Here is a 12,762-nt window from a genome sequence, read left to right on the forward strand (position 1 = left end):
AAATGACTGCAATTCTTTATGACAATAAACACACAATAACCACCTTGCCTGTACTGAATATGTTTATAGACTTAATCCAAAGGAAAATCTTTCTTTTTTTTTTCAATATGGACTTTCTAAAGGCATTGTCTGTGTAACTTTCTCAGAGTGCTATTAGCAGTCTTTAAAGAACAGTTATGTAAGTATAGTTATTTATCCTACAAATTGCTGTTTATACTTCCATGTACACACCAGTCCATGATTTCTTATCCTAGGAAAACTTGGTGCAGTTAACCATTTCCATTCCTGGATACACCACATATTTTATAATTTGGCATCAATTCCCTGAAGTTTATCTAAGTTCATCAGAATTTGTGAATACTCCTGCAATGCATTGCTGCCTCCACTGTAACTCCTCCCACTCCTATTGCAACACAGCTTTAACTGTGCCCCAACAGTATATCCCAGTCTAGTCTTCCTTTACCATTACAATACATCACAAATGATAACATCTGCTTGCAAAATATCAGTATTTTCTAATCTCTAGTTCAATACATTACAGCTTCCCAGTGCTCCTTATTGCATCATAATAACAACCCTTTTTATCTACACTTACCTGTACTTGCAGCATTAGGGTTTGTATCATTTAAATTAAAAGTCACTCACTAGGATGAGCAACATAGATGGAAATAATAAAATGTACATAACTAGAGGTGGTGCCCAAACTCTGGCTTTGTTTCATTTGTCTAAACTCAGCAGCTTATTGGTCAAATAGACATACTGCACATTAGAAATGCAAACAGAATGGTTAGATATTACTTTGCATTGTCATGAGAAGCCATCCCAGTGACTTTTATCTTAAAGGAAAACCATAAAAGGTTGCTATGGATATGTAAGATTTGACTTTAGGTCCAGGAAAGTTTAGATCATAACAGTGGTTATATCATCAACTGTACTAATATGCTTAATCTTCTTAAAAGAGCAGTAAAGACTAAAAATTATGTCTAGAAATGATGAATTTAGTTGTTCTAAGCTCAGATGACTAAACAGGCCCTCCAGTCTAGCAGCCAGTGAAGAGATGGCATTTTTGGTTCCCATAGAAACTCAGCTCTACCAGTCTGCTTCAATTTTTTTCTCCTAACCTTCTCTCCCGAGCTCAGCTCAAACAAAGCAGAACTTTTATCAAAGACAGTTCTGCCTGTGTGAGCCTGTATTGTTGATGAAATGTATGCTGAATAAGGGTCTGTGTGTGTGTAGGCTGTTTGCAGATTTAAATGTAATTGATTATGTATCAGAGTAAAAAATGGCCACCGGGTGAAAGCTGCTATTTGCATAGGTAAATGTGATGGTGCTGGCAAACTGAGGGGATATATGCAGTACAAATGATGCCATTTGGGGGAGACCTGCTGATATACACTGTAGGAAAATGTAGGCTTTACATGTCCTTTAAGGACATCTGCTTTTACAAATCGTTCCATAAATGTGCTGTCCCTCGGTAAGTATTACTGGGTTACAGTAAGAGCCAGAATAAACAAAACATAAAGCTGCACCTGATCCTACCCAGAGAATATACGTTAAAATGGGTAAAGCATTGCTTTAGCAACAGTGTAATAATTTCATTGACCATAACTATGTTGTACACTCTATTATTAGATTTAGAGATGACCAGACTCTGTACTACTCTGTATTACTTTCGAGAAAAGTAGGAGGGGAGGTTACTTAACTAAGAAATTATTATTTCATGAAACCAAATTGATTTTTACTCTTGCTACTGGATACCTATTTGGCATGAATAGTGAATACAATGTCTTGTGTTTTTTTTATAATTTATGACAGTTTTAAATAAAAATAATCAGTCATCTTCTATCTGTCTGTGCTTTGAATTGGCTTCAGTGAGTGAACCAGAACGGTGGAATGAGTGTGCCCTAATTTGAGCTAGTGGTGAGACAATTAGTTTTTACTTTGTGATTGGTAGAGGCCATCTTTAAATATCTTGTAAGTGCTGTTACACCTTGCCTTGAACACGAAATGCATAGGCGATTGTTCATTGTCCTCCAATAAAACTACTTTTAATGAAGAATTCTGCCTGAAGATTTGCTCATTGAATGCCTGCTCTTCAAAAAACGGGGATTTAAATCAGTATGGCAATTGTCAGTCTTGAAGATTATTACCTTCCTTGGACTGTGAAGAGATGTTTATCCCACAGCATATTTACACCTGGCCTTCGGTCCTTGCTCAGTAAGGGCTCTGGCACACGGGGAGATTAATCGCCCGCGACAAAACTCCCTGTTCGCGGGCGACTAATCTCCCCGAGTTGCCATCACCTGCCATCCCACCGGCGAAAAATTTAAGTTGCCGGTGGGATGGCACACGCGGCGGCGCGATTTCGCCAAATTGCCGAAGTTGCCTTGCAAGGCTTTTTCAGCAATTTGCCGAAATCACGCCGCCGCCGCGACTTACACTTTCGCCGGTGGGATGGCAGGTGATGGCAACTCGGGGAGATTAGTCGCCCGCGAACAGGGAGTTTTGTCGCGGGCGACTAATATCCCCATGTGCCAGAGCCCTAATACTAAAACTGCTAATACTTACACTTGGGGGTTTCTAGTGTTGACACCAACACCCTGTACATTTGCATGTAATAGGGCACTTAAAGAATTAAGTTTTATTGTCTGGCTTTTACTGTGATTTGATATGTAGCCTAAGATAGATTAATCATTTGTAGTCTAGGCCCTATATCTAATTCACCAAAAACCAACATTTAACAGCTATTTTACTATCTAAATCTGCCCAGTAACGCAATGCCCATGGAATGTATCAAAATGTGACATTTCCTGATAAGAAAGTGACAGAAATGCACCCTAATTATTTGAATCTTATTTAAACATTGAAAAACAGGAAAACATTCTGGAATGGAAAAACATTTGTTCTTTTAAGGGGTTGTTTATTTAACCCAAGGAAAAGGAAACGTATTGGGTAGAAGGTATAACTTGTCCTCCCTGAGGGCAGGAATCAGGATGTACCTTTGGGATCACAGAAGGAATTAAATTCTTGCCAACATTTCTTATATCTTCTTATCATATCATCTTTTTTGTTCCAGATGCTATTAATTAGAAACAAATAAGAATATTGGGCAAAAATAGTGCTGTAGTTGCATCAGCTTTATTTAGAATGAACTTTCCTAGTATATAACTTAACTTTGTTTTGTATCTGGACAGAATAAGCCCTCCTTTTTTGGCTTGTACATAGAAACCCTATTGAAAAAGAACAATTGTAAAAATGTTAGCATTACAGCATGTAGCTTTTACAAGAGGGAATGGCTACATGGGAGATCTAACCTACTTAGGGGCAGATTTATCAAAATGTGAGTTTAGAGATTAATACATAAAAACTCACCCATGTTCTATTCATTCCTATGGAATTTCTAACAGCGAATTTATCAAATGATGAACTCTTTCACCCATTGATAAATACACTTCTAAAAACCCCATAGGAATGAATAGAATGTGAGTTTTTATGTATTAATCTCTAAACTCACATTTTGATAAATCTGCCCCTTAATGTTTAAACGGCTTTAAATTCGGTGAGGTTTTAAATACATTTGCTCATTGTTCTATATAGTACAGGTATGGGATCCATTATACAGAAACCCATTATCCAAAAAAGTTCTACATTATGGGAAGGCCCTCTGCCAAAGACTTCTTTGTAAGCAAATAACTCTTATTTTTAAAAGATGATTTCCCTTTTCTCTGTAATAATAAAACAGGAGCTTGTACTTGATGGCAACTAAGATATAATTAATCGGATTATTTATTTGCTTAATTGGAAGCAAATAAATCTTTTGAGTTAATGATAAAATTAAGGAATACTGGCCTGGAGCACAATATTTGAACTTGGACCAACCCCAAAAATAATTTTTTGCTTAATAATAGAAAACATAATTCCAAGCAAGTTTCCAATATCAATTTATTTAAAGGAACAGTAACACCAAAAAATTCAAGTGTATAAAAGAAATTCCAATATAATGTACTGCTGCCCTGCACTGGTACAACTGGTGAGTTTGCCTCAGAAACACTAATATGGTTTATATAAAGAATGCAGCTGTGTAGTCATAGGGGCAGCCATTCAAGGGAGAAAAGGCACAGGCACTTAGCAGATAACAGATAAAACACTATTGTATTCTACAGAGCTTATCCGTTATCTGCTATGTAACCTGCCCCTTTTCTCCTTTTTTCCAGCTTGAATGGCTGCCCCCGTGGCTACACAGCAGCTTATTATATATAAACTATAGTAGAGTTACTGTAGCAAACACACAACTTTTACCAGTGCAAAGCAACAGTACATTATATTTAATTTACTTTAAAACATTAATTTTTTGGTGTTACTGTTCCTTTAAAATTATTAGTGCTTTAAAAGTTATTAGTAAATGGAATTGCTATAGAAAGCAGCATTTGCTGAACTCCTGCTTGTTACTTTTTGAACAATGTTGCAAGTGCCAGGCTCCTCCTATGAGTCAGGTCTGTAAAATCTGCTGGTGTTTGTTACATTGTTTCAAATGCCACAACCACCAGAGCAGGTAATAGAAAGGACAGGCAGACACTGCTTCTAATAGCAATCATTTATACACATAACTAAAAAACCATTACAAATATGTAATTAATGTATATTGGAAATTGCTAAGAATTAAGGCTAATGCCAGACGAGGCGTAGGGCAGATATTACGCATAGGGCAGAAAAACGCTAGACTTTCAAACTCTCGCGATTTTATGCGTATTTCGGCTACATGTGCCTGCACCAGAGCGTATTCTATTCATTCGGGTGCAGGCACAAGTATTAGGTGTAGGGCGGAATTTTCGGCAAGTGTCTAATTCCAGGCAGTGTCATTCCATGGCTACTAAAGCAAATAAAGTGCATTAACGTAAGGGATGAGAACATAATTTTGCCTCTTTATAGATCCCTGGTAAGGCCTCACCTTGAGTATGCAGTGCAGTTTGGGCTCCAGTCCTTAAGAAGGATATTAATGAGCTGGAGAGAGTGCAGAGACGTGCAACTAAACTGGTAAAGGGGATGGAAGATTTAAAGTATGAGGTGAGACTGTCGAGGTTGGGGTTGTTTTCTCTGGAAAAGAGGCGCTTGCGAGGGGACATGATTACTCTGTACAAGTACATTAGAGGGGATTATAGGCAGATAGGGGGTGTTCTTTTTTCACCATGAAAATGATCAGCGCACCAGAGGCCACCCCTTTAGATTAGAGCAATGGAGCTTCCATTTGAAGCAGCGTAGGTGGTTTTTCACGGTGAGGACAGTGAGGTTGGGGAATGCCCTTCCTAGTGATGTTGTGTTGGCAGATTCTGTTAATGCCTTTAAGAGGGGCCTGGATGAGTTCTTGAACAAGCATAATATCCAAGGCTATTGTGATACTAACATTTACAGTTAATATTGATGTTGGTATAAATAGTTTATGTATTTGAGTATATCGATAGGTCAGTATAGGTTTATGTGTGTGTGCTGAGTTCACTTGGAAGGTTTGAACTTTATGGACTTCTTTTTTCAACTCAACTTAACTCTGTAACAATGTAATTATTTAATGTTTAAATATTTTTTTAGTAGATTTAAGGAATAGAGATCCAAATTATGGAAAGATCCCTTATCTGGAAATCCCCAGGTCCTAAGCTTTCTGAATAAAAGGTAACCCTGTACTTTTTTCATGTATTATTATTATTCTGTATTTATAAAGTGAACATATTTATGTAGGACTTACAGTTTAAAACCATTCACTATGGTCAGTTTCATTAGGATGACCTGCTTTTGTGTTTTTGGAGAGTGAAAGGAAAAAGGAGCACCCAAAAAAGCTCATGCAGAAACAGGGAGAACACACTGACTCTTTGCAGGTAGTGCTAAGGCTGGAATAAAACTAAGGACCCCAGCGCTGCTGGCAGCAGTGCTTACCTAGAAGCCACAGTCCCCTTTATGTTTGTCCTATAAATTACTTGCATTTTCCCTTGCTTTATTTGACTACATTTTCCTATCGGCATAACATCCAGGGATATTTTTTTGCTATAATGCCATTTTATTGCTTTGCCAATTGTCAAGCAGTATGTACAGTGTTGCCATTATTTTTAAAATAATAAATATGTCATTTTGACAACTCTTATTTTCTCCTGTTGCTAGCATAGTGGTTGTACTATCCTTTTACACATTCTGTATAAGGGCTTTACAAATGCTAATGTAACGCAGAATGTTCAGAAGTAATAACATACCTTTATATGTGTAACTGCTGCTCTTACAGTACAGCTCTCTCCTCATTATCACTGACTCATGTACATGTCGGACAGTTTCTTGTGTTTTATTTGTGTGGCTTTGGCATTTATCTAACTTTGTATATAATACAAACCCATGCTTAGCATTTATGTAGAATTCTTTGCTGAAGGTAAGTTAATAACACATTGATAATTGTGTATTTAGGCTTCAAATACTGCCTGCCATACTAGCCACATCTCCTTGAAAGGCTTATTATACTCCATTTCTCCCTTTCAGAACTGACCAGGGTGCTGCATTGAATGGGGTGGTGTGCTTGTTGCCCTAAGAAGAAATAAGGACGGAGTGTTGAGAAAGTAGGGTGTCTTTTTGTGTTTTGTGGATCTGAGGATTGTAATCTTTTGTCTGCCTCTCCTTTTTTTTTTTTGCCATCCAATGCCGCTTCTTAGAAAGTCTGAGTTTGGAAAGTTGTGAAGTAGCTTCAGCTCAGTACGTCAGCATGGTTTAAACTTGCAAACCAAGCTGTGAGCACAGTTTCTTTGTTCTGCTAGGAAGAGCCCAAGAGAAAGGGAGGGAGAGGACATCAGGCAACAATGAACTCCTTCATTGCTGGAAGAAGCGGCACGATGTGTTGCTGGTACCTACAACACTTACAGAGTTAAGAACAATTTTTACTTTCTTTTTTCACTACAGTAAGAAAGTGCTTACTTCGCCCGAGCAATATCTTGTTGGTGACGTCAGTGTCATAGGTCTTACAACCTGTCCCAAATCATTCATCAATAAAGCCACTGCTTAAAGGAGACTGGGGGTTGCCTTCTTTCAGGTGAGTGATAATACACCTGTGTTTTAGTTTTTGTTATTCTTTACTTTCATTTTGCAATTTCTGTTCTTTTTCCAATTTAAAGTTTAGCACCTACAGTTTAAATGTTAATATTATATTTATATATGTGTGTTTTGTATGTGACACACACACGCGCACACGGGAAGTCATGCAAACGTTTAGCAAGGTGAGTACAATATCTGTAACTTGTACAAAAGTAATGACAAACTTTTCACATAGAATTTTCAATTGTCTCAAAGGGAGCAGCGGCAGCCTAGACAGTCTTAACACAAGTACAGCATCATCCAACATTATTGCCTTTGTTTTAGCTATTGAGTTCACAATGATGTGGGGATGAACTCAGTAAAATGACCAGACAGCTGTGGTGTAAGGGCTGTGCCTTTAAAGGCTGTGTGTTTGTTTTGAACTCCCTCCTCTTTCCTTTCCACTGCTGGAACATGCAGTTTGTAAGCACAGAGGGTCTGAGAAGCTGCCTATGAAATTGACTCTGTAAAAGAAACTTTTCCTGCTGTCTGTGCTAAACCCAAAGCAAAACAATCCTTCTTTATTTACCTTTATGATACAGATAAAGTCTTTTGCAAAGGAGTGAAGTAAAAGTTCAAATGCGCTGCATCACTTTTTGGAGTGCACATCCCTGTCCACCATCCTGGACTTTTGTTCAGTGGGAGGTGCCACAAAACTCATCTTGCTTCTAAATGGGTGTTGTTTGGGACAAATGAACTTGGTGAGGACTGGGACAAACCTGTTTATCAGTGGATGCTGCTGCTGCTGCTCCTCCTGCTGCTGCCGCCAGTGCAACAGGTAGGATGTTGTAATGTGCCATTTACCCCTTTGTGGTCGCATTATAGCCAAGGACAATGACAAGATGGGATGGGACCTAAATGATTGGCAGTGAAATAGGACAATTGCCTTAGGTATTTTCTAGTAGTTCTTATAACATCAACTAAGCATATTTGCAACCTGCTTCTCTTTGTGTAAGATGGTCAAGACTGTGTTATTTATGAGTGGCTAGGTTAGGGATTTAAACAAAGAAGGATGAGTTTGGGACTCCACTAAATGAGTGAATTTGTCAAATACTGGCCAAGTGAATGTATCTAACAGAAATAAGAGTTTATAGCTATTAGTGCATGTATGGGAGATTTATGTGTTATGGGGCAAAAGTTTGCTGATGAAGTAACATAAGTAGTGCAATTGGCGGAGGGGAGCAGCACTTTGTGCTTGGAGCAGACAAGGGAGGAGGGTGAGGGAGGGAGGGGGAGAGAGGGAGAAACCTGCTGCAGCTCTCCAGCCCTTTGTTTGCTCGGGGAACTTGAACAAAAGGAAAAGTCTGAAGAACTCTTTATCTGCATCCATATCTTGCACTCAGTCCTTCTCTGACATGCCAGGCAATGCTTGTGTAGCTCACAAGCCCCACACGGCTTTGGAAAGTTCAGCCTCATTGTTACCTGGAGTCACAAAGAGCTTTTGAAGTTTGCTTGATAGAGGTGAGTTGTAATATCTGTTTGTGTTAAGTGAGATGTGGCCAGGAGATGATCAGGTGAAGAGGAGAGGGAATTGTGGCTGTGTGTCTGTTTGTTGCACTTGGAGTACATCAGTGGGTTATGGGCACTTCAGCACATCACTGAACTTTGTGGGCTTTATGGGATACATGTAAATGGTCCAGCCTTAAGATTCATTAGTGATTCTGAAGAGAAGAAAACTCTTTTGCTCTGTGAATGAGATTCTTTCTTTCTTTCTTTGTCAAGTGTGTGTCTATGGGGAGGTTAATAAACATCCTATATACACATTTAAAAGCAAATACATGCTATTAAAGATTCTGTTTGCGTTGTTTGTGGATTTAACATGAATTAAACATTTACATATATTAACTTTAGTCTCATCTAATTGTTAATATTATATTTGCCTGCATTTTTTGGGTGTTTACTTTTTGTTAGAAGCTACTTATAACTTATTGAGAAGTTTTACTGTGATTTGCAGTTGTCTTCTGAAATACAAGAAGACACATTTAGAAATGCTTATTTATTTCTAAACACTAATGTATGAAAATTCAGAGTTATAATTCAAAGAGTGCTTTTCATTTTCATTAAGCATCCGTCAAGAAGTTCTAAAATTTACTTCAAAGTCATACTTTCTAATTATACATTGAAAGCACAGAGTGTTATATGTGTTCTATATTCATATAAGTACTTTTTTCAGGCTGGTCCGTCTAAATTTTTACTTGTTGATTTTGTACAGTAAGGAGAGTGGCATTGACTGCAGTTTCTGTTAATGGTCCCTGTTGTTCTAAGTGATTGACAAAGGTCAGAAAGTTGGGGCAGCTGCTCAGTGGAAGACAGTATCTGTTGCACAAAATATGGAAATATTTAAAAGTATTTTCATGAAACAAATGACAACTTCTATTACTAAAAAAATGTTCAAGAATCAAAACTGTGGTTATCACAGGGACCATACAAGTGTCCAGATATTGAAAGATGACTTATCCTTTAGAAAACTCTCAGGCAGCAAAATTAACAAGAAATTTTCCCCAAAAAATATATAGGTTTTTAATATGCATTAAAAAAAAATGCTGCACATGAAAAACTTTACTCACCTGAAACGCACAGGGTTCATTTATGAAATTCAATCCCAAATACAGGTATATGTATATTAGCCACACTCGTTCTTATTAATAATAGGAATCAGCAGCAAATGTTTCAAATGGGCCATTGTTAAATAATACTCATATATCCACAGCAGGGAACACTAAGCCTTTTCACTTCATCTAAATAACATCAATAGTTTGTGGATTAAGAAAATCCTGTTACTATTTAAGCAATTTAATAAATGTTAGGTGTGTATTTACTGCATAATTTAATTTATCTTGTTGAATACATTGCTATAAAAACATCATACATTACTTTTCAGACATTCAAAGAAAGTCACATTCTATAAATAAAATAAAAATATTCCATAGAAATGAATAACACCGCATTGTTATTAATTTCATAGTTTTGGGATAGCTCCATGTAAGTGCACTGCCTGTAACTGTTATATTTTTCTCTCTTTCAGCTCAGAGTGCATGGAATGAAAGCATGAAAAGTTCCTAAATGAAACTTTTGAAGGTTCTCAAAGTTTTCATCATGGGCTTACTACAAAAGATGTCCAGAGAATCTGCTGTGTACTTTTCTCACCCATGGATATAGTATCTTTGCCAAATTGATCGTGGATATACAAATACATTATTTTATGGAAATTAAGAAAAGTCTGCAGACGAATTTGCTTATGTAAAAGAAGATAACCAAGGTTGATAAAGCTGGTAAAGGTAAAGTTTCTTTCTTTATGAATGGGAAGCTTCAATGTGTTTTTAAGAAACCACAATAGGAACTCATTTCCCATGTCTCCAAGGGCTTTTTATTGCATCACTTTCTATTCTTAAAATAATTTCAGCTACACAAATCTAAGAGTCGCTGAGCTGCCTAGGAGCTGCATTATTAGAATTGTAACTTCCAGCAAGATATAGAGTTGCTTGACTATAAGAACTGTGTCAGTTTTGTCCAAATATTTTATCATCTTGAGAAAATGGGATTACTCAATAGTAAACTGTTCTCGTAACTGCTATGATGTGAGAGTATGGTGTAATGAAGAATGGGATTATGAGGTCATTAAAAGCCACCTTCACCTGCACTGTATTACGACAATGGTGTTGATATGTTGCTTAAAATGTTGCCTTAACATTCAGGCAACCAGTTATTATAAGTTTAGTTTGCACAATATTCAGATTCAAATTGCCTAAATTCTTCTGTTATCAGACTCCTGCCATCTATTTTCCAACCTTGATCGCAAATGCAAGTTTTGTTCTTTTGCGTAATTTTAATAAAAACAGTTACATGTTAATGTAATTTGCAATATATTTAATGAATGGAAGTGTTCATATAAATCATATTTCGGAGGCTCTTTCTATCTCTTGTTGGTTATAAAGTTAGTTTTTTTCAGGGAGGTATATATGTTCATGGTAGTTCTGTGCATGCATGCTTATTGCTAGTGAATCACGTTATGACAATACAGTAGAAGATTCGATTTTGATTGTAGGGGCAATGTAGAGTGTTTGCGTAGCATAAGAGGTTGTCATGTGATGCATCTGCTTTAAACAAGGTGGTATTATTGTGTGGCTTTGTGCATGGGTTTACATGAGGCTTTTAACAATCAAATAAATGAAAATGTAATAAAATACTGCTACTACTTATAATAATAAACAATACACAAGAGGGGATGATGGGATCTTACGGGGGGGGGGGGGGGGATGAGCTTGCTAGACAGCAGTCTTTAAGTCATACCTTTTTGTAAGAACGTGTTGGATGATCCAGACCCAGTTCAAACCTGGGGTTTCTTCACTGCAGATTAATTCACACTTTTGGAGAGATACATTGATAATCTGTTAATTTCTGAATAATTTGTAATGTAGATATATGGGAGATATTTGCCAATGTATGCTGGATTATTAAGAATGGCATTCATATTTTACCTCCACCGCCCTAATTCTTTGATTGTACAGAGAGATGCATTGTAAGCAGTTGTGAGCAGGTTGCACTTTAACAGTGATCATGGTTATAGCTACATTACACTAAAGGAACATGATATAACCTACCGTGTGCCAATCCCAGTTTCCTAAATGACTACCAAGCATTAAGACATCTTGGAAAATACTCAAAAAACAGTCTAGAACCAAAAAAATCTCTTTCACTTCAATAAGGACGAGCAACAATGACCTAGGGGTTTTGCCCTTAAACTGTATGGTTGTCCTCATTTATATGCTCAGTATATCTTGGTGAATGAAAAGGAAAGATTGCTTTTGCAATGTGGAATCATGCTTTTGTGCCAGAGTAGAAGTAAGCCACTGCATTCTTCATTTTACTGTGCAGACCAATTTATTTGTAATCCATTTTTGTGTTGTCTTAGAGCACAGAGCTATTGTACATATTTTATGGTTTCGTACAAAGGAGTTTAATGAACATCCAGTGTGCTATAAGCCACACTATCCCTTTACGCTCTTTCTTGATAAAATACATTTTATGGCGTTTCCTACAACTTTTCGCTATAAATCACCTTTGTCTCTATTAATGTGCCACCATTTCTACACATTAGAGGAATCACTGTAAATTGCTTTTACATAAAAAAAGTGATCGCTTCGATACAAGTCCTTTTAAAAACATATGCTCACTTACTGTTTCTATGCTAGGAACCTCAAGCCGTCTTTCTCTTTTTGACTGTACATCGCTGTATGTGTGATTAATTACCTTTTAAACAATTTCCTATAAAATCCGTTAAGAAATGTTCTATACTTGTATGTGCAATACATTTTATCCCTAATGATTGAGATGTGCTAAAATACAGAATGTGCGATGAATAGCACACTCTTAATGCCCCAAGCTTTTGTCCCTTCCCCATTATATAAAATGGAGCCCTCTTTTGTACTGTAACTGAATGACTGCATTGCTGTTTTCTCATGCTGCCTCTGCTTTCTGCTCATTGTCTAAGCCAAAGGAACTGTATTATATGATTTCATAAATGCTGCACAAAAATATGTAGAGAATCCGGCAACATTTATAAAATGCTTAAACTCTTCTTTGTAAAGTAACCCCTTTTACAGTCGTAACTTCTTGGGATGTAAGCTTCTTTTTCTATACGTGTGTAGAAATTTTCTATAAGGC

General features: G+C 37.0%; 1 long non-coding RNA gene across 4 annotated transcripts in view; it reads left to right on the forward strand.

Annotated features, from left to right (window-relative positions):
• Nucleotides 1–6,781: 6,781 nt before the first annotated feature.
• LOC101732499 overlaps nt 6,782–12,762 on the forward strand; it is a 184,767-nt gene continuing 178,786 nt past the window's right edge. Inside the window, exons 1-2 of one of the 4 annotated variants that reach the window (XR_004223279.1) lie at nt 6,782–7,057; nt 10,124–10,376. This is a non-coding gene — a long non-coding RNA (uncharacterized LOC101732499). Of the gene's footprint in view, nt 7,058–7,511; nt 7,877–8,347; nt 8,560–10,123; nt 10,377–12,762 lie in introns of those variants that run through there. The other 3 variants (XR_004223278.1, XR_001171062.3, XR_004223277.1) reach the window with 3 other exon arrangements.

Source organism: Xenopus tropicalis, chromosome 6, assembly GCF_000004195.4.
Source record: "Xenopus tropicalis strain Nigerian chromosome 6, UCB_Xtro_10.0, whole genome shotgun sequence".
Lineage (NCBI taxonomy): Eukaryota > Metazoa > Chordata > Amphibia > Anura > Pipidae > Xenopus > Xenopus tropicalis.